Source organism: Ursus americanus, chromosome 16 (genome assembly GCF_024610735.1).
Source record: "Ursus americanus isolate L20-20 chromosome 16, mUrsAme1.1.p, whole genome shotgun sequence".
In the NCBI taxonomy this organism is placed as follows: domain Eukaryota; kingdom Metazoa; phylum Chordata; class Mammalia; order Carnivora; family Ursidae; genus Ursus; species Ursus americanus.
In genome coordinates this window covers 39,877,191-39,904,852 of record NC_142142.1, presented here as the reverse complement: position 1 = coordinate 39,904,852, position 27,662 = coordinate 39,877,191, and the positions used below count along the sequence as shown (strand labels likewise).

At 41.2% G+C, this 27,662-nt stretch overlaps 1 protein-coding gene across 4 annotated transcripts in view; it reads left to right on the top strand.

The window, feature by feature from the left end:
- TMEM45B (transmembrane protein 45B) overlaps nucleotides 1-27,662 on the top strand; it is a 53,581-nt gene that overhangs the window by 10,359 nt on the left and 15,560 nt on the right. The window contains exon 1 of one of the 4 annotated variants that reach the window (XM_087868274.1): nucleotides 8,469-8,599. The exons of 1 other annotated variant lie outside the window; for it this stretch is intronic. The gene's annotated coding sequence lies outside the window, so the exon portion shown is untranslated. Of the gene's footprint in view, nucleotides 1-8,468; nucleotides 8,600-8,675; nucleotides 9,083-23,325; nucleotides 27,149-27,662 lie in introns of those variants that run through there. 2 more of the 4 variants (XM_087868276.1, XM_087868277.1) reach the window with 2 other exon arrangements.

The following is a 27,662-nucleotide window of genomic DNA, read 5'->3' as shown; positions in this document are numbered from 1 at the left end:
GATTCTGTGACCTGAACTGCCCATTCTTGCTTGGGCACCAATAAAATTGGACAAGCTAATAGAGCTCAATTATCAAGTAGAAATGGTATATCCAAGGTGAGGTCCAGCCATGACCCCAAGGGACGAGTAGCCTCCATGAACAAACCAGCTTACCGGGAAGTACTGAGCAACCCACAGGGAATGCTTTGCCCCCATCCCCACCCCCATGGCTACCCAGGGCCCAAGATTCAAAGATATGCCTGCTGACAATGTGGCATGCTTCACTGATGGCTTTGCAAAACTAAAGACAGGCAGAGTCCTCACAGCTATGGCCACCATTTAGACAATAGTGGCCATCTTTTAGCTGGGACTGGATATGGACATTCTGCTCAGTGGGCTAAACTCCATGCAGTGGTGATGGCTGTGCAGGCCACCCATACCACCAAGCCTTGCTACATTTTCACCAACTCATGAGTCATTGCCAAGGGCCTAGCCATCTGCTCAGGAGAATGGCAATTGAATGATTGGAGCATTAAGGGATTCCCTGTGTGGGGACAAGAACTATGTCAGCAGCTTGTTGCCTGGAAAGGAAAAATATATGTTAATGCTCATGGCAAAGGACTTTTTAAAATGGAACATGAATGAACTCTCATGCCAATCAAGCTTGTGCCCAATGGGTAACAACAGTAGCCCAACGGATCCATCAATGAACTGGACATGGAAGTCCACTTCAGATGCAAGAAAATGCCAAGGCCCAAGGAGTGATGCTGGAAGATGTCAAGACTAAGGAGGGAGTGCAATCTTGGGATTCTTGCCAATGGACAAAAATCATCCAAAGAAGAGGGAGGTTTGAAGTGCTGCAGGATCTGACACCCACCTATTTGGAGCATTTCCCCCCAGACTCAAACAGTCCACATGTGGCATGTTGCTCATCTGACGGGGGTCCCAAGCCATCGGTGGTTCTGATCAGAGGCTGACACCCTCAGTACAGGTTCAGATCCATAGGGTACCTAGTACCCAGTACATGAAGCTTTCCTGGAACGCAGACATCAAGCAAGAGGCAGACTTTTAATATCACCCATGGAACGGGACTATCCTACATCATGCAACTTTACTTTGCCGCCTAACCTGTAGTTAAACCAGACATGAGCCTCATACAATTGGCCTAGAGACTCTTTTAACAAATCTCCTGTTCTTACCTAAGTTTCTCCAAGTCAGAGCCTGAGATGTGTGCAGGTAGTACATTTGGGTAGGTGATTCCAGACAGCAGGAGTGAAAGATGAGGGGAGTGTCACAGGAAGGAGGGACAAGTTGGCCACTGGGACTTTTTTTCTGACTGGTACTTCTTGAGGAATTTTTAAAAGTATGTATCAGAACTACCCACCCATAGGACAAAAAGGGAAAGCATCTGTTGCTTAGATACTATTCCCCATTGATGGAGAATGGCTTCATGGGCCATTTATTCTCCTCAAATTCCCAGTTGCACATTCATGACCACCGGGAGGAGTCCTGCCAACGTTCTACATCCTGCAAGCCTCAAAAAAGCCCCAAGGCAGGAAGCAAGAGATCATTGCGCAACCAGGCAGGGGAGCACTCTACACAAAGCCTGTCAAAGCTCACGGGAGCTGTTCACCACACCCACGACTAAACTAAGAAGTGTGACTGAGATGATTGTGAAGTATCGCACAAGGGATGTCTAGTGCTGCTCATTTCGAGCCACTCATGCTTTTCTTAAGTCCAGTCCGTCAGAGGATCCCCTTTCATGCACTGGCCAATCACAGCTTCTGCAAGAGGACGAGTGGAACAAACAACAGTCCCCACTGCTCTGCGGCTTCTGAGGCCATGACGGGATGGTCATCACATACGACCCAATCTAGATTCCCTCACCCTCACCAGCCCTTCAGCTTGGAGCACACTTCTGAAAAGAAGTTCTCTCACCTGTCTCTCTCCAGTCCAGTGTTATTCTCATGAGGTAACCAAGGTAGCTTTCCATACCTTCCTTTCTACTCATACATGTCACACACACACCCTGCACTTGTGTGTGTATGTCGTATAATCTCATGATTGTGAAACAAAACAACACACAAAAAGAAGAAGAAATCAACTGGATCTAACAGACATATACAGAATGCTTCACCCAACGAGGACAGAATACACATTCTTCTCAAGAGCAAATAGGATATTCTCTAGGACAGAACATATGTTAAGCCACAGATCAACTCTCAATAGATTTAAAAAGACAGATATCATGCAAAATATCTTCACTGAACACAAGAGGACAAAGTTAGAAATCAATAACAGAAAGAAAACTCGAAAATTCACAAATTTGTGGGAAGTTAAGCAACACACCCTTAAAGTCTCAATGGGTCAAAGAGGAAATCACAAGGGAAATTCGGAAATACTTAGACATGAATGAGAATGAAAACAACACGCTAAAACTTATGGGATGCAACAAAAATGGCACTAAGAGGGAAATTTATAGCTAGGAATGCTTACATTAAAATCAAGACTCCAAATTAACAATCTAGCTTAACCACTTGGAGAACTAGAAAGAGAAGAAAATAAGTCCAGTGGTAGCAGGAGGAAGGAAGCAATAAAAATCACAGCAGTGATAAGTAAAACAGAGACCAGGAAATCAAGGAGACTGAAAGTTAGTTTTTCAAAAAGATTAACGAAACTGACAAACATTTACCTAGCTCAACCAAGAGAAAAAGAGAAGCCTCAAATTACCAAAATCTGACATGCAAGTAGAGGCATTACTACTGATTCCACAGTAATAAAAAGGATTATAAGAGAACTATTGTACTATGAACAATTGTAGGCCGACACTCAGTAACTACATGAAATGGACAAATTCCTAGAAGCAAATTCCACAACCTACCAAGACTAATGATAAAAAAAAACAAAAAATCTAAACAGTACTCTCTCTCTTTCTCTCTCTCTTTTTTAGAGGTGCGGAGGGGCAGAGGAAGAGGGAGAGAGAACCTTAAGTAGACTCCACACCCAGTGCAGAGCCTGACTCCAGCTCGATCTCACGGCCCTAAGATCATGACCTGAGCCAAAATCAAGAGTCAGACGCTTAACCAACTGAGCCACCCAGGCACCCCAGATCCCTAACTCTTAAAAAGATCGAATCAGGAATCACAATCCTCCTGACAAAGAAAAGTCCTGGACCTAATGACTTCACAGATTAATTCTACCAAACATTTGAAGAAGAACTAACACCAATCCTTCTCAAACTCTTCCAAAACACTGAAGAGAAAAGAACACGTTCTAACTCATTTTTACGAAGCAGGCATTGCCCTGATACCAAAACCAAATAAAAACGCTGCAATTAAAGAAAATTAGAGAGAGTATCACTATGAACATTGATGCAGAAATCCTTAACAAAATACTAATGAATAGAATTCAACAGCATATCAAAAGGATTACATAGCATAACCAAATGGAACTTATTCCTGAAATGCAAAGATAGTTCAACATATGAAAATCAGTTGATGTAATACATCACATTAACAGAATAAAAGGGGGAAAAACCTAATATAATCATCTCGATGAATGCAGAAAAAACATTTGACAAAATTTAACACCCCTTCACAAAAAACACTCAACAAACTTGGAATAGAAAGAGACTACCTCAACATAATAAAGGTCATATATGAAAAACCCACCATTAACAGGATACTCAGTGGTGAGAAACTAAAAGCTTTTTCTCTAGGACTAAGAACAAGACAGGTATGCTCACTTTTCCCACTTCTATTCAACACAATATTAGAAGTTCTAGCCAGTACAATCAGGCAAGAAAAGTCAGAAAGGAAGAAATAAAATTATTTGTATTCACAAATAATATGATCGTCTATGTAGAAAATCCTAAATATTACACATGCACACACACACACATAAATTGTTAGAAGTAATAAATAATTCAGCAGAGTGGCAGAATACAAAATCAACACTCAAAAACCAATTGTGTTTCTATACACCTACAACAAAAATCTGAAAAGGAAATTAAGAAAACAATTCTATTTCCAAAGCATCAAACAGAATAAAATACTTAGGACGCCTGGTGGGCTCAGTCATTTAAATGTCTTACTCTTGGTTTTGGCTCAGGTTATGATCTCAGGGTCTTGGAATCAAGCCCTGCCTCCGCTTTGCACTCAGCGGGGAGTCTGCTCGGGATTCTCTCTCTTCCTCTCCTTCTGCCCCTCCCTTCTTTCTCTCTCTCCCTGTCTCTCTCAAATAAATACTTCTTTAAAAAGAATAAAGTACTTAGGAATTAACTTAACCAAGAAGGTGACAGTCTTGTACACTGAAAACTACAAAACATTGCTGAAAGGAATTAAAGAAAACATAAAGAAATGGAAAGACATCTTGTGTCCATGGACTGAAAGACAATTTTAATACTACCCAAAGCAGTCTACAGAGTCAGTGCAATCCCTATCAAAATCTGAAAGATTTTTTTTTCAGGAATAGAAAAAATCCATTCTAAAATTCATATGGAATTCAAGGATCCCAAATAACCAAAACAATCTTGAAAAAGATGAACATATTTGGAAGACTTGTACTTCCTGACCTAAAATTCACTACAAAGCCACAATAATCAAAACAGTGTGGTACTGGCATAAAGACAAACACATAGATCAATGTAATAAAACAAAGATCCCAGAAATAAACCCTTGTATGTAAAGTCAAGTGATTTTTTTTACAAGAGTGTAAAGATGATTCAATGGGGAAAGGACAATCTTTTCAACAAATCGTGCTTGGAAAACTAGATATCCACACATAAAAGAATGAAGTTATACCCTTATCTAACACCATATAAAAAAATTAAGTCAAAATGGATAAAATATTTAAACATAAGAGCTAAAACTATACAACTCTTAGAAGAGATCATAGGTGGAAATCGTCATGACATTGAATTTGGCAGTGATTTCTTGAATGACATTAAAAGCATAGGCAACAAAAGCAAAAATAGAAAATTGGATTTTATCAAAATTAAAACTTTTTGCATCAATAGACACTAACAGAGTAAAAGGCAACCCACAGAATGGGAGAAAATATTTGCAAATCACATATCTGATAAGAGATTAAAACCAAATATGTAGAGAATTCCTAAGAGTCAATGAAACAAAATACCTAATTCAAAAATGGGCACAGCACCTGAATAGACGTTACTCTAAAGAAGATATATACAAATGGCCAATAAGCACATGAAAAGATGTTCACCAGAATTAATCACTAAGGAAATGCAAATCAAAACCACAATGAGATACTACTTCATACTCATTAGGATGGCTATTATCAAAAAACAGAAAACAAGTGTTAGGGAGGATGTGTAGAAATTGAAACCCTGTGTACTACTGGTGGGAATGTAAAATGGTGCAGCTCCTCCAGAGAACAGTAAGGCAGTTCCTCAAAAAAATAGAATTACGTATTTGATACAACACTACTTTTGGATATATATGCCAAAGAATTGAAAGCAGGAACCCAAGGAGATACTTATACACCAAGGTTTATAGCAGCATCGTTCACAATAGCCAAAGGTGGAAACAATCAAAAGGTCCATTGACAGATGAGTGGATAAACAAAATGTAGCGTATTACACATAGTGTATGTCATATATATTCCTGCCTTAAAAGGAAAGAAACTGATACATGCTACAACATGGATGAAGCTTGAAGACATTATGCTCATTGAAATAAGCTAGACACAAAAGGACAGATATTGTATGATTCCACTTTTATGACATACCTTGAGTAGTCAAATCCATAGAGACAGAATCTAGAATAGAGGTTACCAGGGGCTGGGGGACGGAAGAATGCGTAGTTACTGCCTAATGGGTATAGAGTTTCAGTATAGGATGATGAAAAAGTTCTGGAGACAGATGGTGGTAATGATGGTACAATAATGTGAATGTAATTGATATCACTGTTGTGTATAATTTAAAATGGTTAAAATGGTAATTTTTATATTATATATGTTTTACCACCAAAAAAAAAAAACAAAACCCAAAAACACCCACCACTCTGCAAACTTTGTACCTTTAACAATATACCATGACTATTTTCCTGGTCCATAAATACAAATCAAATTCAGCCTTTTTAATAACTGCACACTATATCATAAAAGGACATGCTATACCATATTTGACCACTGCCACATTGACAACCACATGCTTTATTAATAATGCTGCAGTCCAAATCTTTAAGGTTCTTATGATGCCTCAGTTCCATACAATGGAGTCTTCAAACTGCAATTACTGGGCAAAGTAAAGTATTTAGATCTTTCTTTAATCCATCTCCAACTTTTGTTTATTCATGGTCTAAAGCAAGGAAGAAGGATGCTCTGCATGTGTTAGCTTATGGATTTGGCTGCATGTAACAAAAACCTCCAATTGCTGGAACTCATACCAGATAGAATTTTATGTGTCTTTCACATAACTGGAGATGGACATTCCAGGATGTGTATGGAACCCAGCCTCCTTTCATCCCCTTACACCACCATTCATTTTCCAAGATGGCTCACTACCATCTCCACATTCCAGTCAGCAGGACAGGACAGGGGAGAGGATGGGCATGGCCCCTTCCTTTCAAGACTCCACCCAGCAGTAGCCTACACCACTTCCGCTTCCAACCTATCATCCTGAACTTAGTCATATAACCCATCCTCGCTAAAAGGGAGGCTGGAAAAAATGATATCATTCCGGGTGGTCATGTGCCCAATTAGGATCATGATGGCCCATGGGAGATTAGATAATGAGCAAGTCTATGATAAGATCTTCCAAAAGAATAGTCAATTATGTCAGCTGTATTTATAAAGTAAACAATTTCCCATTGAATTAAAAAGCCATCCTTTTGTTTATCAAGACCTACATATACTTGGATCTGTTTCTAGACACTAATCTGTTTCATTGTTATATTAAATGGCTTTATCATAATTGGTAGCTGTTCCTGTATTAATTTATGACTGTTGATATATTAATCATTTATCTTTTGTTAACTGTTTGATTTAAGCTACTTGATTTGTGTTATTTTTACAGATTGAGTTAAAGACAGTCAAACTTACTTTGCAAAACTAGTTTGTCCTGGCACTTGGATATTATCATTTGAGGCAGATATAATTTTCTTAGTTCCAATTTTTCAATGTTAAGAAGCATCTCTACCCACCCGTAACTACAACTGAGAGGTCACACATCAGTTTCATCCTCATAGCCTTAGAGGAAAACATCACTGAAGAGAAAGGGGATCTAGTGACAGGGAACAGAGTTTCCCAGGGTAACAGACATCCCAGACTACTCCTTCTCACCCATATCAAAAATAATGGATGTGACCAAGTGCCAAAATGAGGCTTCGTAGTTAGAAAAAATTCCCAAGGTGACGGGAAATAAAAGAAGTGCTCTCCCAGCTCCTGGCACCAGCACATTATCCATCTGAATTGTGTGGCTCAATTAGCCTTTTAACTGATAGCCGTGGCTCTCTGCCATTATCTTCTACCAGGCCTCCTTCACTTTCATAGAGGAAAGATTTGCTCAGGTTGATGACTTATTCTCAGAAGTGCCTTCCTTTGACTCTATAGAAAAGAAAAGCTATTTGATCAAAAGAAGCTGTAGCTGGGATCGTGTCCCCTGCCGCCCTGCTCCTGTATATCCTTCGCCTTTCTCTAAAACCTACATAGAGCATCGTTTCCACAACCTTCTTGGTTTCCAGTACCGACAACAATGGAATAAGCTGGAAGGCATCTTAGAGATCTAGAAGGGAGGCTGACTCAACCCTCCACCTGACTTCCTGTGGTCGCCTAGGGGACTTTTAACAGGTCCTCTGCCCTCACTCGTCCCCTGATTCTGATCAGTAGGTCTGAAGTGAAGCCTTAGCTCTTGCTAAGGGGAAGTTTTTAACTTCCGCAGGGTATTATGAGTAAGAGTAGGAAACTAGGAGGCCAACCCCTTAACTTCGAGATGAGGGCACTGAGTCCACAGGATACTACAAAGAAAGTTGCGCATTTCTTCGTAGGAAGCGAGCCCCTTCCAGCAGGGACTTTCCTTCGCAGATCCTTCTCCAGTACCTAGAACTGTGCGGATCTCACACGCGGCAGATCTGTAGGATGAATGAATGAAGGAATCCGTGTGACACTAAGCTTAAACCAGAAAATCGGACTCTGGTCCAGGATATGACACAGCCTTCCTTTGCTGGAGGGAGATTCGTGACTAGTTCGCAGGTGTGTTCACCGCGATTGTTGGCTCGGTAAACAGCCTACCTTGCGACAGCCTCTGCTCCCGAATCCTCGCCGCCTCCCAGGGCCTGTCACTGCTTTGCATCATAGGAGGTCACGGTTGGTCGCAGTCCGCCTTGGGTGCCCAGGCACCGGTCCCCGTCCGAGCACACCTCAGGGCGTGTCTCGGGGCCAGGGAACACCTCGGCGGGAGTGTCAGGGGCGTGGAGGGAAGTGCGGACACTGAGACTGGAGGCCCCGCACGCCCGCAAGGGCGGGGAGAGGCGGTCAGGGGTGGGGAGGGCCGGCTGGCGGCGCTGCCTGGGCCGGGTCGGCCGCTCGCACCTGCCGGGCGGCTGCGGCAGTCGGCGCACGACGCGGGCAGCGGAAGGCTCCGGGGCGCTGGGCGCAGGTGAGCGGCCGCTGCGGGCTGGGGTCTCGGACCGCCAGGGGACCCGGCCGGGGCAGGGGGCTCGGGCAGGAGAGCCGGAGGGGCCGGACGGCCCAGGGGTGGGGGCGGCCGATCGGGAAGCCCCCTGAGCGCGCACGGGTGTCGGGTCGCCGGCGGCCGCGGGATGAGAACTGCTGCGTCCCCGGCCAGTCAGGAGGACCGTGTGGCAGGGCCAGAGCTTCGAAGTGTGAAGCCCCCGCCCTCCACCGCGCCCCGCGGATCCCAGGGCACCCCGCCCCGGACGGCTCCTGTCTGGCCCAGAGACAGGTCGGCCCCACGTCGCCGTGGGCACTCAGCGCCCTACCGTCCGCCCCCGTGAGCGCCAACCCACAAATGCGAAGAGCCAGAGACTCTCCTTCAGCCAGGAAGCCCGGAATCCAATAATAAGAGGCGATTGATAACGTTCCCTGAGTCGGGATTTAGCTTCGACTACTGCTTCAGCGGGTAGGAGCCAAGGGGGACGATGAGCAGGGGTTGGGCGGGTTACGTTGGACCTTGAACCTCGTCTGGGTCCAGAAGGATAACCTCTGGAGATTGCCCTAGATGTAGGACGGATTTGCACTTCAGAAAGAGAAGCCCATCCCTTTATGAAATAGATCTTTTAAACACTTTAGCCAGCCACCTCTTCTGAGAAGTGACCATTTCCTTCACGTGCTCTTCCGCCATTTCCCCGGTGGCCGCCATGTTCCTTCGCATCCCCGACCATTTGCCCCGAGGCCCCGCCCGCCGCTCTGTTGGGCTCATAAAGTGGCGTCAGAATTCTATCTATGCCTTTACATTCACTTTAATAGGTAGTACGGCTTATTGTTCCTAAGAAACCTGTACTGTTTCACCAGATGTGCAACCCGTTCAGTATTATCTGCAGTTCGTTCCACGACAGACTTGTGGAGGAGAGTCACACACACCGTGAGATGCGGGGCCGGGGCCACTTCCGGCGTCGTTGATGACTGAGTTCATCCACTTAATAAGGATGTGCTTACCCTCTGCTCCTAGAGTTTCTGGAAAAGACGTGGAATTGATACGAAGGCTTTATTGAATATGGTTTGTTTTTTTATTTTACAAGGGAGAGTGCCTGGCATAACCAGAAGGGAAGCATTATTTCTGATTGGGCATTATTAGTTCTGGTATTAGGAGAGCCAAGCATTCAATTTCCCTTTAAAGGACTTTGGTTTCCTCTCACTTCTTCCATGGGAGGTAGGGACAGTACCACCACATACTTACCTCATGCTGTGCATTTTTCCTTATATTCCGTGGATTCCTCCCTCACCCTTCTGGTGGGCAATGGTTGTGATGACCCAGGTGAAACTATCAAAGCTCGAGTTTGACGCCAGTGATTCTATTTGGGGTCTGCCCCACCCAGTCCCTGGTTGTGTCTCTTGCCTAATCTTAGCAAATGGCACTTTGACATAGGGAGAGAAAAGGAGTAAAGAGAAAGACTTATGCTAACTTGAAAGTTAACATCGGCTGCCATGCTTACTTGGTCAAAGTACAAATATTACTTCTGTTGGTTATAATCAAAGGATTATCTCTTTTCCTCAAACGCATTTGCCTGTTGGAAATGGATAAGGGCAGTTTTACCATATGTAGAACCACTCCCATAGCCAAAGTTCCTGTTATTGCAAAACTTTTTATAATTGAGGGTAAGAGAATGGAAGTCACCACTGTGTCATCAACTAATGGATGCATACGAGACAGATTTCTGATCTGTATTTATTTTTAGACACAGGTTGCAAGACAAAAACTAGATCATGCACAGTACTACACAATATCCAGTAGGAACAATTAGAGGCAACCAGTAAGTCCTGTAATTCCAACACTTCCTTTGAACTCCGCTTCCCTTTTAACCAGTCTTCTCCCCCAAACCTTTACTGGGGGCTAGAAATAAACAGAGATGATTTGAATTTTAGATCTTTGTCTTTGTCTTGTCTTTTCTCTGTGTCACAGGCTACGCTCCTGAAAGGGACAGAGAAACTCAAAAGATCTATCAGCCTATGTGAGAAAGAATTTAGGCTGAAGATACCAAAGCGCACTCATGCATCCCTTTCCAGGATTTAGATATTATAAGCTGTTGATAATATCTTGCTGGTATCACTTCATAAGGGGCTTTACGGAGTACAAGGCGATTTCCATAGGCAGCACTCTGAGGAAAAAGTAATTGCTTATTTCATAAATGGGGAAACAAACTTAGAAATACTGAGTATCTGGCCTGGGGTTATCCAGCTGTTAGGTGGCAGAGCCAGGACTTAAACCGGAACTTCTTCCATAATACCTCAGCTCCCTCCACGGTATCTTTTTGTTTGCTCATTTAATTTGAGGATGGGGAGTTGTTTGTGATTTGTTTCTCCTGACCTTTTATTGCATATAGCCTCTGACTTGAACTCTTAGAATCCAAATTTAGAAACACTCTTGTTTGGTAGATTTCATGCGCACCTTTGTTCAGTGTAACTGCAAAAATATTTTAGAGCTGAGGATAGCCTGAAATATTATCAAGCCCAATCTTTTTGTTTTTTCAAAGAACAAGGGGAGATACAGGGAAAACTAAGCAAGTATCCGAACCTACTTTGCTAAAAGCTAGGCCTCCCAATATTCAGACTCTTTCCAGCATGTGGTCCCTTGAGGATTTCCTAGATATACAAATCACGTGGTTCAGTTTGATTTACTCTGTTGCTTTGGGATCTGTGATAGCAAACCGTAGCCTCCCTGAATCCTGGACTCAAATATCTGTAGATTCTTCTCTTTAACTGGATTCCACATTCCATGAGGGAAAGAGCCTACTGGTCTGGCGCATTGTGTTATTCTAAGCACAGGACCCATAATAGGCACTCAATAAAATGTGTTCAATACCCATCAAATAAACATTTGAACAAGTATGAGATGTCATTAGGACTTCATTCAGCTACAAGTAACAGAAAATCCTACTGTAGTAACTTAACGAGTGAGGAGTTTGTTTTTCTCAAATAGCTAGATGTCTAGAGGTGAGACGCTCAGGACTGGGTCGGATTCCACTGTCTTCCTGCACCACCATCCTTAGTAGTGGCTTTCCTCCTCACTGAGAGACAGGCACCTCTTCTTTCCAGAGAGGGCTTACCAGAAAAAAAGGCAGAACGAAGGGCTTCTAGAAGGCATGTGCAAGCTGAACCTATGTTTTTATAATAATAAGATCATTCTTGAAAGCTCCACCCAATAGACTTCTTATACCTCATTCATATAAGAACTAAGTCACATAGCCACTCCTTACTGTAAGGGAGCCTGAGCAAATTTAGTGTTTTAGTCAGCCATGTTGCCAATACAACAAAAGAGGGATTCTGTTAAGGAAGAAGGGGAGAATGGATATTGGGTATACAACTAGCAGTACCTGCACAGTATGTTTTATGAGTCATTGACTCTTTGTTTCTGCATGGATTGTTGCTGTTGTTTTATTTTTACTTTTTGTTGTTGTTCTTCGGTTTACTAAAAAAGCAATAGATAACGCAGTGGGTGTAGAGGAATTTTTTAAATGATAGATTCTGAGGTCCAACACAAGAAATGCTGATTGTGTAGGTCTGGGATGAGTCTAAAAATCTGAATTATATAAACTGACACTTCAGATCATTTGAATGTAGGTGGTCACAGGATCACAATTTGAAAAACATTGAATTAGGGAGTGGTTTCGAAGAGGCATCTTCATTTTATTTCCGAAGTCTTTCCTGCTTCATTCCTCTTGAGGCTATTACTTTCCTTTTTAATTTTCTATTTTGGTCAATGTAAATGAGTATGTAGTCTTAAAAGTCACAGGTTCTGGGGCGCCTGGGTGGCGCAGTCGTTAAGCGTCTGCCTTTGGTTCAGGGCGTGATCCCTGTGTTCTGGGATCGAGCCCCACATCAGGCTCCTCCACTGTGAGCCTGCTTCTTCCTCTCCCACTCCCCCTGCTTGTGTTCCCTCTCTCGCTGGCTATCTCTCTCTGTGTCAAATAAATAAATAAAATCTTTAAAAAAAAAAAAAGTCACAGGTTCTACAAGGTTCTTGCTAAGTCTACACTGAACTACCTCCCTAGAGGCAACTATTTTCAATGCTCACGGCATTTCTACATTTCTACCATCATATATATGATATAAATATTACATATATATATATATATATATTTTTTTAAGACAGAGCATGAGCGGGGAAGAGGGGCAGAGGGAGAGAGAGAAGCATGGGGTGGGGGTGTTCAATCCCAGGACCCTGAGATCATGACCTGAGCTGAAGGTAGATGCTTAAGAGCTGGGTGGCAGATTGAGCCACCCAGGCACCCCTTAACAGGTCGTTTAGAAGATTTAATTAAGATGGAAAATTATAATTAGCTTAGTATTTTTCTTTAAGAGGTTATATTGAGAAAATATTTTTCTAATATCTCTAGAGAATGTCTTATAGAATTTGGGAGAAAATTTCTGCCCTTGAAAGTTGCTCTCCAAATCCATACTATTTTCTTTCTTTGCTCAGCCTGGCATGTGATAACCCAAACTTGGGGCAGATGCAACACTCTTTGTTTGCCGAAGAAGTTTTAGATCATGTAAAGGCACCAGATAATATGTGTTCCTTGTTTAGCTTTCAGTGAACTCTTCACTGGAAAGCCTAGGCATGAGATACCAGGTTTTCTACTGTTAGCTCTTCCTTCTCAGGCACCTTCAAAGAAAACTGCAAAGCCCTTTCAGGCTGGGGCTCAACCTTGGTATCTCTCTTTCTCCAGCACCTAGAACCGTGCTGATACGCAAGAGGCCCTGGATAAGCGTTGCTTGAATCAAATTGGCTCCATTACCCGTTTTAAAGTAACCCTTCCTAATGGTCCCCTTGCTGTTTCCTGTGTTTCCTTTGCATCTTTTTATGTCACTTTTTCTGGACGATGATACCTCATTCTCGAATTTGATGTGTAGATGTGTTGGAAAACAGACTGGGAAGATCTTCTACCAGGTAGAATTTCCAGTGGTGAAAACTCCCCATATCATCTTACTGAAGATGTAATAATTTCTTAGATCGTCAGCAAAGACCCTCCATCTGGTTCCATCTCGAAGCACAGTGTTATTTGAATGCTTTCTCGCCTCATGTTCCATGCCTCACTTGTACTGTCCTTTGCTTCTTTCCACTCTCTTTGATCTGGCCCCCATTTTGACCCAAACTTTCTCTTTGTTCTGTTCTAATGTTGTTTTTCTGCCTCCTCTCCCCTACCTTCATCTGCCATGTAGTATATTTTGCACAAAGCACAGTGATGTACTAATTTCAGAAGACCTACCCTGCCTATCAGGCAGACATCTTTTTAAACTAACCCAGGTGCAGAATGAAAAATCTCCCTCTTCTGACTGTTGTTGAGATCGTTTCTATGCTTTGTTCCCACTGGGATTGTTTATTTTTATATGGAAGGCTCTAGAACAAGAGCTAAAGTACAAGATCATTGTAAAACAGTGATCTGCAAATTAGTGTTTCTCAAACGCTATCACTCACCACAGAACTTGTACTCTCGTGGCATGGAGGCTTGGCTGAAAACAGCACAGCATAAGCTACAGTCTCTCTTAATGCTAAAAAGTACATGCTACCCCAAAGTACATCTCTATCTGTTTTTTTAAAGATTTTATTTATTTATTTGACAGATAGAGACAGCCAGTGAGAGAGGGAACACAAGCAGGGGGAGTGGGAGAGGAAGAAGCAGGCTCATAGCGGAGGAGCCTGATGTGGGGCTCGATCCCAGAACGCTGGGATCATGCTCTGAGCCGAAGGCAGACGCTTAACTCCTGCGCCACCCAGGCACCCCCATCTCTATCTGTTTTAACATGAAAACCATTTTCCCCAAAATCTTGAGGTGAAATTGATACTCCAGGATGATAACCATGTTGGTCATGTGATTCCAGATATTTTGGGCTTACCCATACATGGGTCTAAGAGGCATAGTATGAGGTGATCTCTGAAGGACTCATTTAGCTCTAAAAATTTTATGAAAATGTAATGTTAACAGCAACCTTACTAATGACTGGATTTAGGAGCTCGTTTCCTCACGATTCAGGATTACAGCGAAGTTGAATCAGTTCAGTTCAGATCAAGAACTATTATTATATGGCAGGCTGTGTGCTAAGCCGTGGGAAGTTTAAGATGAAGCAGATAAGATCTCTGCTCTTGAGGTACCTATAGTCTAGTGAGTAAGGCATGTAAATGTGTAATTTTCATATGACAAGCTAAGTGATCAAAATCAAGATTTGTATAAGGTACTATGGTAGCACTGAAAAAGGTGGAGGGAAAAGCATGAACAAAGTACAGACCGTAAGGTTTGTGGTGGGAAGAAATGGGAAATGAAGCTCAAGACACAGGCCAAGAGCCAGGTTCTGGGTATAGGCCATGCAGAGGGGCGGACTACGTTGGTGTGGTGGTTAGTCAATGAAATATTTTTAATTTTATAGTGGTGTAGTCAGATTTACATTTTAGGTAGGTGATGCTGGTGGCAGGGTGGAAGAAGGATTTATGGATGGCAGGATTATAGGCATTGCAGTAGTCAAAGCAAAAGACAATGAGAGCCTAAATGAGATAACTATTGTAGGAATAGAAAGGAAACAGAGAACACCAGAAAATTTAGGGAAGCAAAATAAGCAGAGTATTTTAGTCTCTTGGGAAATTAGGACACTGCAGGGCAGAGTAGGGGATGGAGGGGTATCCAGGATGAGTCCTAGGAATCTCCCTTTAGGAGTGACTGGATGTTAAGCTGTCACCCGAGTTTGAGATGCAGAACAGAAGCTAATTTGGCAGGGAGGAAAGATAATGAATTCAGTTTGGGACATGTTGACATTGAGGTGTCTAAGAAGAATCTGTGTGTGTATGTGCGTGTCTGTTGGTTCAGCAGGTTGTTAGTTATATGAGTCTGAAACTCGGGGAAGAGGTCAAGGCTAGAGATAAGAGTCCTCAGCGTGCAGGTGGTAATTGAACTATGGGTGTGTATGCATTCTTGCAAGAAGAAGGTATATAGAAGAACAGTGGACCAAAGTCTGCTAGTGTTTAAAAGACAGGTAAAAGAAGAGAATCCTTCAAAGGAGAAGAAGATTACAGAAGATGAAGAGAGCCAGGACAGAAGAATATCATGAAAGCCAAAAACAGAAGGTAAATTCCAAAAATAAGTGACTAAGTGACATCTTCAACTAGAGTGGCACAAGAACAGAAGAGAGGTCTAGTCAGATAATATTTTAAAGATTTCCATTGATGAAACAATATGGAGAACATTTGGTGACATCTATGAATACAATTTCAGTGTCGTGGTGGTGAAGGAGAAGTAAATGGAGAAAGCAATTGTCTTTCCCGGTTTTTCCAAGAAATTTAAATGATTTTGACAATGCTTGATTGTATTACACAAAACCATCAAAATTCCTTTCTATCCAAAGAAAATTTCATGTAAGTGGCAATTTAGTTCAATAATTACTGACTTTCCAAAGAATTTTAATATTAGAGATTGTTTTTAATTATCTATAAATAAGCCTATTAGCAAAGATGTTTTGGCTTTGGACTAGGGGAGATGGTGAGAAAAAGATACACATATTTTGAGTATATATATAAATTTTTAAAAATTTGCAAAACTATTATATTGTTTGGAGATAACATATGTAGTAAATGTATGTAGTATATAGTAAAACGAAAGTGAGTGAATGCTAAACACACAATCCAAAATGATGTTTACTTCTCAAGAGAGAGGAAGGGGAGGAGCCATCAAGGAGGTGTGAACAGGAAGCTGCAAGGATGTTAGTAATGTTCTGTTTCTTAAGCTGGGTCATGGGACACAGTTAAGTTATTCTTTATAAATTTTATATACATTAGCCATATTATTTTTATGTTTGAAATAGTAAATAGGAAGAGAGATGTACAATGGTTCTTCAGAGATCCAGGGCCAAAGCAGACTTTTTGGTTTCTTTTTGCTTTTTCTTTTACTATTTTGTGTGGGAAAAGTCTTGGGCCTGGTTATAGTTGAAGGGTAGAAGGCAACAAAGAGTGAGAGAAGTTCATGAGTAATAAAAGTTGACCCAGAGGACACAGATGGAAGATTGGCCTATCAGAGGGGTGAATTTGAGAAGAATAGGTGTGGATATATATGAATTTGTAGGTGAAGAAGAGGATATTGAGGTGATTTGCGACTTAATAGTCTCAATTATGTTCATGGAATCAAAGGAAAGGTTTACCCAGAGTTGAGTGAACTCAGGTTTGAGGGAAGGGATGAGTTTTCAAAAACCCTATGGGACCTGGGAGTAAGTCTATGGGAAGTGGGAGTAAGACCTTGCATGTGTCAAGAAGCACCTGCCGAGTGCAGTAGAAGGCCCAGCATCCATCTTGTTTACTGAGGTAAATGCTGAACAAGTTCACTGACAGTACAGAAGGAAGGAAAAATACGTTAGAAATTTGTTCCTTGTTGCTTAAAAACAAGCCAACCTTTCAAGTCCAGGGATGCCCCTCCTGCTCTAATGCATGCTGAAGGGACTGCTTGTCTCCGTTGGTGACATCCACAACTTTAGCTCCATTCTTCGCCCACCATGTCTGAACTTGCTCTGTCCTCTTCGGGTTTCATTTCATTTTTGTGATGTATTAGGAGCAAACCCAGAAAGTGATTTTAGAGCTAGGAAAAGCCATGGAGATGACCTCTTCCAAACTACCATTTAACAAAGAAGTTATGATCCTGAAAGACTACATATCTTGCTCAAGGTCACAGAGTAAGTTCATAGCAAAACATGGGCTAGACCCCAGGTCAGCTGACTCAGAGGCCAGTGTTCTTTATTAGTTCTTGAGAAATCATGGAACTTAGCCCAGATTTGTTCTTCAGTCTTTAATTCAGGATTCCAGTAAGACTGCCTAATTTTCAGGACAGTTTGAAAGAAGCAATCAAGAAAGGCCCGGCTCCAATGCCAGCCCCCTCTGTGACTAGAGGATTGCAGTCAGTATATTTCATGACATTCAGTCTTTCACAGGTACATAGCTCCGTACTAGATCATAAACTCCTTAAGTAGTGGTCATTTCCTTTTTTTTTTTTTCCCAAGTTTTTATTTTAATCACCCAGTGCACATCATGACAAGTGTACTCCTTAATCCCCATCACCTATTTCACCCATCCCCCGCCCACCTCCTCTCAGGTAACTAACAGTTTGTTCTCTATAGTTAAGAGTCTATAGTTTCTTTTCTTTTTTTTTTTTAATGTATTTGTCAGAGAGACAGAGAGAGAAAGTGAGAGAGTACACAAGCAGGGGGAGCAGCAGGCAGAGGGAGAAGCAGGCTCCCCGCTGAGCAAGGAGCCCAATATGGAACTCGATCCCAGGACCCTGAGATCATGACCTGAGCCAAAGGCAGACGCTTAACCGATGGAGCCTCCCAGGCTTCCCAAGAGTCTATAGTTTCTTGATTTGTCTATCTTTCTTTTTTTTTTTTTTTCGCTTTGTTTCTTAAGTTCCGCATATGAGTGAAATCATACAATATTTGTCTTTCTCTGACTGACTTATTTTGCTTGGCATAATACTCTCTAGTCCCACCCATGTCATTTGAAAATGGCAAGATTTCATTCTTTTTTATGGCTGGGTAATATTCCATTGTATGTATAGATATATATGTGTATATAAGTATATATTACTTACATATGTATACACCAATCTTCCTTATCCATTCATCAGTCAATGGACATTTGGGCTGCTTCCATATTTTGGCTGTTGTACTTATTTAATGCTGCTATAAACATAGGGGTGCATGTATCCCTTTGAATTAGTATTTTTGTATTCTTTGGGTAAACACCCAGTAGTGTGATTGCTGGATCGTAGGGTAGCTCTATTTTTAACTTTTTGCGGAACCTCCATACTGTTCTCCGGAGCGGCTGCACCAGTTTGCATTCCCACCCACTGTGCATGATGGTTCCTTTTTTTTCCACATCCTCACCAACACTGTCGTTTCTTGTGTTATTGATTTTAGCCATTCTGACAGGTGTGTGGTGATATCTCATTATAGTTTTGATTTGCATTTCCCCGATAATGTGTAATGGTGAGCATCTTTTCATGTGTCTGTTGGTCATCTGTATGTTGTCTTCGGAGAATGTCTGCTCATGTCTTCTGCCCATTTTTAATTGGATTATTTGGTTTTTGAGTGTTGAGTTTTGTAAGTTCTTTATATATTTTGGATATATTGGATATGTCATTTGCAAATATCTCCTCCCATTCCATAGGTTGATGTTTAGTTTTTCTTTTCTTTTTTAATAATATTTTTTATTATATTGTGTTAGTCACCATACAGTACATCCCTAGTTTTTGATGTAAAGTTCCATGATTCATTACTTGCATACAACACCCAGTGCACCATGCAATACGTGCCCTCCTTAATACCCATAACCAGCCTATCCCATTCCCCCACCCCCCACCCCTCTGAAGCCCTCAGTTTATTTCCCAGAGTCCATAGTCTCTCATGGTTCATTCCCCCTTCTGTTTACCCCCCCCTTTCTTCTTCCCTTTCTTCTCCTACCAATCTTTCTACTTCTTATGTTCCATAAATGAGTGAAACCATATGATAATTGTCTTTCTCTGCTTGACTTATTTCACTTAGCATTATCTCCTCCAGTCCCATCCATGTTGCAGCAAATGTTGAGAAATCGTTCTTTCTGATGGCTGAGTAATATTCCATTGTATATATGGACCACATCTTCTTAATCCAGTCATCTGTTGAAGGGCATCTTGGCTCCTTCCACGATTTAGCTATTGTGGACAATGCTGCTATGAACATTGGGGTGCATATGGCCCTTCTCTTCACTACATCTGTATCTTTGGGGTAAATACCCAGTAGTGCAATGGCTGGATCATAGGGTAGCTCAATTTTTAACTTTTTAAGGGACCTCCACACTGTTTTCCAAAGTGGCTGTACCAACTTGCATTCCCGCCAACAATGTAGGAGGAATCCCCTTTCTCCACAACCTCTCCAACATTTGTTGTTTCCTGCCTTGTCAATTTTTGCCATTCTAACTGGTGTAAGGTGGTATCTCAATGTGGTTTTGATTTGAATTTCCCTGATGGCTAATGATTTTGAACATTTTTTCATGTGTCTGTTAGCCATTTGTATGTCTTCATTGGAAAAGTGTCTGTTCATATCTTCTGCCCATCTTTTGATTTGTTTATTTGTTTCTTGTGTATTGAGTTTGAGAAGTTCTTTGTAGTCTTGGATACCAGTCTTTTATCTGTAGTGTCATTTGCAAATATCTTCTCCCATTCCGTGGGCTGCCTCTTTGTTTTTTTGACTGTTCCCTTGGCTGCGCAGAAGCTTTTTATCTTGATGAAGTCCCACAAGTTCATTTTTTCTTTTGTTTCTCTTGCATTTGGAGATGTGTCATGAAAAAAGTTGCTGTGGCCGATGTCAAAGAGGTTGCTGCGTATGTTCTCCTCTAGGATTTTGATGGATTCCTGTCTCACATCGAGGTCTTTCATCCATTTGGAGTTTATCTTTGTGTATGGTGTGAGAGAGTGGTCAAGTTTCATTCTTTCGCATGTAGCTGTCCAATTTTCCCAGCACCATTTATTGAAGAGACTGTCTTTTTTCCACTGGATGGTTTTTCCTGCTTTGTCAAAGATTAGTTGCCCAAAGAGCCAAGGGTCCATTTCTGGGTTCTCTATTCTGTTCCATTGGTCTATGTATCTCTTTTTGTGCCAGTACCATGCTGTCTTGGTGATCACAGCTTTGTAGCATAGCTTGAAATCCGGCAACATGATGCCCCCAGCTTTGTTTTCTTTTTCAACAATTCCTTGGCTATTCAGGGCCTTTTCTGGTTCCACACAAATTTAAGGGCTGTTTGTTCCAGCTCTTTGAAAAATGTCATTGGTATTTTGATCGGGATGGCATTGAAAGTGTAGATTGCTCTGGGTAGCATAGACATTTTAACTATGTTAATTCTTCCGATCCATGAGCATGGAATATTTTTCCATCTTTTTGTGTCTTCTTCAGTGTCTTTCAAGAGTGATTTGTAGTTTCTAGAATATAGATCCTTTACGTCTCTGGTTAAGTTAATTCCAAGATAACGTATGATTTTTGGTGCTATTGTAAATGGAATGGATTCCCTAATTTCTCTTTCTTCAGTCTCATTGTTTGTGTATAGAAATGCAACTGATTTCTGAGCATTGATTTTTGTATCCCGCCACATTACTGAATTGCTCTATAACTTCTAATAGTTTGGGAGTGGATTCTTTTGGGTTTTCCATATAGCATATCATGTCATCTGCGAAGAGAGACAGTTTGACTTCTTCTTTGCTGATTTGGATACCCTTTATCCCTTTTTGTTATCTGATTGCTGTTTTAAGGACTTCTAGTACTATGTTGATTAATAATGGTGAGAGTGGGCATCCTTGTCGTGTTCCTGATCTTAAGGGAAAGGCTTCCAGCTTTTCCTCGTTGAGAATAATATTTGTTGTAGGCTTTTCGTAGATGGTTTTTATGAAATTGAGGAATGTACCCTCTATCCCTACACTCTGAGGGGTTTTAATCAGGAAAGGATGCTGTATTTTGTCAAATGCTTTTTCTGCATCAATTGAGAGGATCATATGGTTTTTGACTCTTTTCTTGTTGATATGATCTATCACACTGATTGATTTGCGAATGTTGAACCACGCTTGCATCCCAGGGATGAATCCCACTTGGTCATTATGGATAATCCTTTTAATGTACTGTTGGATCCTATTAGCTAAGATCTTGTTGAGAATTTTGGCATCCATATTCATCAGGGATATCGGTCTGTAATTCTCCTTTTTGATGGGGTCTTTGCCTGGTTTGAGGATCAAGGTAATACTGGCCTCATAGAATGAGTCTGGTAGTTTTCCTTCTGTTTCTATTTTTTGAAACAGCTTCAGGAGAATAGGTATTATTTCTTTGAATGCTTGGTAGAATTCCCCAGGGAATCTGTCAGGCCCTGGACTCTTGTTTTTGGGGAGGTTTTTGATCACCGCTTCAATCTCTTCATAATTAATCAGTCTGTTTAAAAAATCAATCTCTTCCTGTTTCAGTCTTGGTAGTTTATAGGTTTCCAGGAAGGCATCCATTTCTTCCAGGTTGTTTAATTTATTGGCATAAAGCTGTTGATAAACGTTTCTAATGATCCTTCCTATTTCATTGGTGTTGGTTGTGACCTCTCCCTTTTTATTCATCATTTTATTAATTTGGGTCCTTTCTCTATTCTTTTGAATAAGTCTTACCAGTGGCTTATCGATCTTATTTATTCTTTCAAAGAACCAGCTTCTAGTTCTGTTGATCTGCTCTACTGTGCCCCTGGTTTCTAATTCATTGATCTCTGCTCTAATCTTGATCAACTGCTTTCTCGTGCATGGGTTAGGCCTGTTCTTCTGTTCCAGCTCCAGCTTCCTGAGGTGAGAATATAAAAACTGCGTTTTAGATTTTTCTACTCTTTTGAGTGAGGCTTGGATGGCTATGTATTTTCCCCTTAGGACCGCCTTTGCAGTGTCCCATAGGTTTTGGACCGTTGTGTTCTCATTCTCTTTGGTCTCCATAAATTGTTTAAATTGATTGTTTCCTTCGCTGTGCAGAAACTTTTTATTTTGATGTAACCCTGGTACTCTATTTTTCTTTCATATCCCTTGCCTCGGGGGACCTATCTAAGAAAAGTTGCTATGGCCAGTGTCAGAGAAATTACTTCCTGTGCTCTCTTCTAGGATTTTTATGGCTACAGGTCTCACATTTAGGTTTTTAATCCATTTTGAATTTATTTTTGTGTATCGTATAAGAAAGTGGTCCATTTTCATTCTTTTGCATGTTGCTGTCCAGTTTTCTCAATGCCATTTGTTGAAGAGACTCTATTTCTCCCAGTAGATATTCTTTTCTGCTTTGTCAAAGATTAATTGACCATATAATTGTGGGTTTATTTCTGGCTTTTCTATTCTGTTCCATTGATCTATGTGTCTATTTTTATGACTATACCATACTGTTTTGATTACTACAGCTTTGTAATATAACTTAAAGTCCAGAATTGTGATGCTTACAGCTTTGCTTTTCTTTTTCAAGATTGCTTTGGCTATTTAGAGTCTTTTGTGGGTCCATACAAATTTTAGGAGGGGTCATTTCTTATTCATTTTATTATTTCCTCAGCACCAAGCATAGAGTCTTCTATTTAATAGGATCACATGAAGGAAAAAGAAAGAAAAGAAAAGAAAAAGAAAGAGAAGGAAGGAAGGAAAGAAAGAAAGAGAGAGGGAAAGAGAAAGAAAGAGAGAGAGAGAGAAGGAGGGAGGGAGGGAGGGAGGGAGGAAGGAAGGAAGGAAGGAAGGAAGGAAGGAAGGAAAAGAAAGAAAGAGAGAGAGAGAGAGAGAGGAAGGAAGGAAGGAAGGGAGGAAGGAAGGATCTTTTGCTTAGAAATCAAACTCAGCTGGAAGGTAACTGAGCTCTTGTTCATGGAATTTTGTTCCATAGCTCATGAACTCATGCCAGAACAAGGTTCAGATTCTTATTCTGGTCTTATGCCTTCTGACCAGTTGTTCCAAGGACCCACCTACAGAGAAAATAACAATGACAGTAGTAACTATGAAATGTTAAAAAAGAGTGATGGACTCTAGAGTGACTTGAGGGCTCTCGGGCTACTGTAGAGCAGGGATGCACTCTGCCTCAAGTTCAGGACTAAAGCACCGTGACATCAGCTGTGGGCAACAGAGAACTTTCCCCTCTGTACTTCTGCTTCCTCTGCATGTGACTACTAAGCAGCTCATAGGAGAAGGAGGGTATTAAACTTGTTATTTGCAGAGTAACAGAAAGCTGAGTCAGGCAGGGTTGGTTATATTCCAAAGTAAACTCAGACCAGAAGCCATCTGAGTGTTTCTGTTGGGGAGAACAAATTCAAAAAGTATAAAAACCATGTCGTGGAGTAAAATAATATGTTATATTCTCCCTGTAACCTACTTGCCTACTGACCAAACACACATCCCATTCCTATTAAAAAGATATTCAGCCACTACCCTCTCCAGAGTCAGGTAAACTTTCCACATGATTCCCCTCTCCCCACTTGGAATTAGGTACTAAAAGCAAAGGCAGCAGCCTTAGTTCAATAATTATACTTCCCCTAAGAGAGAAGCCCTGGTCCACACCCCCCCCCCCATTAATTGTGGGAATAAGTATAAGAACACCAGAGAAGAGAGGAAACTAACACTTGTTAAACACTCACTCTAGTTAGCTGCTAGACACTCTCAGTTAATCCTCACAAGATGCTTCTGTTTTGGAAGAAGGGGTACTGAAGAAATTCGGAGAGGTTAGGGAACTTGTGCAAGCTCTTTCCAGCAGAGGTAGCAAAAGGATTGACACTCCATGCACCCCATGATTCATGTTCTTTCTATTATGTGACTATATTTCCCCTTAAAGGAACATGTAGTAACCCAGTTTCCCTAAGGGAAATCTGGGAAATCGAATGCACCCGAACTAATGTAAAACTTGACTTGCATCTTTTCTAACTTAACCTTCCTCAGGCCCATTTGTGAATTGGTTCGTATCCTTTCCAGAGACTTTTGGGCACACAGGCCCACAATGTTTGGTTTATTTGACTTTTTTCATTCCTAATCTCTGATAATTTCAAGGTTTAATGCATTCCTAATCTCTGATAATTTCAAGGTTTAATGCATTCCACCCACGGAAGAGAGTGACATTTCGTCTTCCCTGGTAAAGAAGGTAGGAATGGTAGGGTAAAGAGAGTAAGCGACATTACCTAGCTCAGCTCTGACTATATGGATGACTGGCTGCACCTGCTTCTCAGCCTTTGCATGTACTATTTGCTCTGCCTGGCACTGTATCCACCCAACCTATGCTTACCTGTTTTTCAAGGAAGTTTTAGGGACACTTCCCTCTATAATCTTTCTCCTGTTTCTTGCAGGGTGAGTCAGAGTCCTCCTTTCATTGTCATAACTCTGCACACTCTATTAAAATATTTAATATATGTGTCATAATAGTTGAATTACTCTTTCCTCACTAGAGTTTCACCTTATTGTAGGCAAGGTCCTTCTTTGAAGACTGACAAAATCCATTTTCAAGAATAAAAGGGTAGACGGACAGGCACCAAGACAATTCAAAGGGGGAAAGAAGAATCTTTTCACCAGATGGCTGGGACAGTTGGATATGCAAAAAATGAAGTTGGATCACGACCTCACACCATATACAAAAGTTAATTAAAATGGATCATAGACATAAATGTAAGAACTAAAACTGTAAAAATCTTAGAAGAAAACACAGCAGTGAATCTTCATGCCCTTGAGTTAAGCAATGGTTTCTTAGACATGACACCAAAAGCACAAACAACAAAAGAAAAAAACAGATAAACTGGACTTCATTAAAATCAAAAGCTTCTGGGACACCTGGGTGGCTCAATCGGTTAAGCATCTGCCTTCGGCTCAGGTCATGATCTCAGGGTCCTGGGATCGAGTCTTATATCGGGCTCCTTGCTCAGCGGGGAGTCTGCTTCTCCCTCTGCCTGCCACTCCCCCTGCTCGTGCTCTCTTTCTCTGACAAATAAATACATAAAATCTTTTTTAAAAAAAATCAAAGCTTCTGTGCTCCAAAGGACATAATTGAGAAAGTAAAAAGATAACCCACATAAAGAAAATATTTCCAAATCATATATCTGATACAAGACTTGTATCTATAATAATATAAGGAGTTATTACAACTCAACAATAAAAAGACATCAACTTAAAATGGGCAATGAATTTGAATAGGCATTTCTCCAGAAAAGATATACAAATACCCAATAAGCTCATAAAGAGATGCTTCACATCACTAATCATTTGGGAAGCAAAATGAAACAAAACAATGAGATATACTTCACATGCGGTAGGATGGCTAAAATAAAAAAGATGAACATAACAAATGTTGATGAGGATGTGGAGAAATTGAAACTTTCATACTTTGCTGGTGAGACTGGAGAATGGTGCCACCACTGTGGAAAAGAGTCTGGTCATTCCTCAAAATGTTAACATTTATGATCAAGCAATTCCATTCCTAGAGAAATGAAAACATAGGTACACACAACAATATGTATACCAATATTCATAGCATCATTATTCATAACAACCCAAATATCCATCCATAAATGAATGGATATTATATGTCAACTATACTTCAATTAAAAATTTAAAAGATTGGGGCGCCTGGGTGGCTCAGTCAGTTAAGCATCTGCCTTTGGCTCAGGTCATGATCCCGGGGTCCTGGAATTGAGCCCCGCATCAGGCTCCCTGAGCAGGGAGCCTGCTTCTCCCTTTCCCTCTGCTGCTCCCCCTGCTTGTGCTCTCTCTCTCGCTCACTCTGTCAAATAAATAAAATATTTTTTTTAATTTTTTAAAGATTAAAATTTAAAAACCAGGTGCATGGATAAACAAAATGTGACAGATCTATACAATGGAATATTATTCAACAATCAGAAGGAATGGGGGCGCCTGGGTGGCTCAGTTGGTAAGTGTCTGACTCTTGGTTTCAGCTCAGGCCATGATCTCAGGGTCATGAGATAGAGCCCCCCAAGTTGGGCTCCCTGCTTAGCAGGGAGTGTGCTTGAGGATTCTTTCTCTCCCTCTCCCTCTGCCCCTCCCCCCTGCTTGTGCTCTCGCTCTCTCCCTCCCTCTAAAAGCAACAACAACAGCAATAAAAAGGAATCAAGCACTGATACATGCTACAAGACTGGATGAACCTTGAAACCACGCCAAGTGAAAGAGGCAGAGATGTATGATTACACCTATAGGAAATAGCTAGAATAGGCAAATCCATGATGACAGAAAGGAGGCTAGTGGTTGCCAGGGTCGGAGGGGTTGGGAGGAAATGGGGAATGGCTGCTAATGAGTATGGGATTTCTTATGGGTTGACGAAAATATTCTAAAATCAGATGGTGGTAATGGTTGCACAACTGTGAAGATACCAGCAATCACTAAATTATATGCTTTAAAGGACTGAACTTTATGATATATGAATTATATCTCAACAAGGCTGTTATTTGAAAAAAAAAGAGAGAGAGAAATAGCAAGAAAGCACTGAAACTTCTAGAACCATATGAGGGTGGCTTTCAGATTCATTAGGAAAACTGTCCCAGAAATACAAAGCAGGAATACTTAGTAAGGTCGTTGAAACCTTCAGAGTGTCCTCTTTGATACATCTGAGTTGTCTTTTGTAGTGATTTAGTAATTAAATCTATAAAAGTATATGGAACAGCCAAGTGATGAACAGATAAATAAAATGTGGTGTTATGGGCTGAATTATGCTCCCCACCCCCCAATTCATATGTTGTTGAAGTCCTAACCTCCAGTACTTTAGACGGTGACTATATTGGAAGACATGGTCTTTAGAGAGATAACTAAGTTAAAATAGAGGTCATCAGCGAGGGCTCTAATCTAATCTAACTATTGCCCTGTAAGAAGAGGACACAGACACACGCCAAGGGAAGACGTATGTGAAGACACAGAGAGAAGACCGCCATCTTCAAGCCCAGGACAAAGGCCTCAGAAGAAACCAACCCTGCCAACACTTCGATCTCAGACTTCTAACATCCACAACTGTGAGAAAATAAATTCTGTTTTTAAACCACCCAGTGTGGTTCGTTACAGCAGCCCTAGCAAGCCAGTAAATGCGGTATATGCACCCCATGAAATAGTCAGCCGTAGAAAGGAATAAGTAGGGGCGCGTGCCGCCACATGGATGAACCTACGAAACATGCTAAAAAAAACCAGGGATGTACTGTATGGTGACTAACATAATATAATAAAAAAACATTAAAAAAAACAAAACATGCTAAAAGAAGGAAGCCAGTCTGTGGGCACCTGTCTGGCTCAGTCTTGATCTTGGGGTTGTGAGTCCGAGACCCACACTGGCTGTAGCAATTAAACAGACAAACAAACAATTTAAAAAAAGAGATTCAGTCTCAGATGACTACATGTTGTATGACTTGATGTATATAAAATGTCCAGAATAGGTAAATTAATAGGGCCATGAAGTACATTAGTGGTTCCCTAGGGCTTTGGGGGAAGGGGGACCTGGGCAAATGGAGTCACTAATGGGTTAGGGAAATTTTT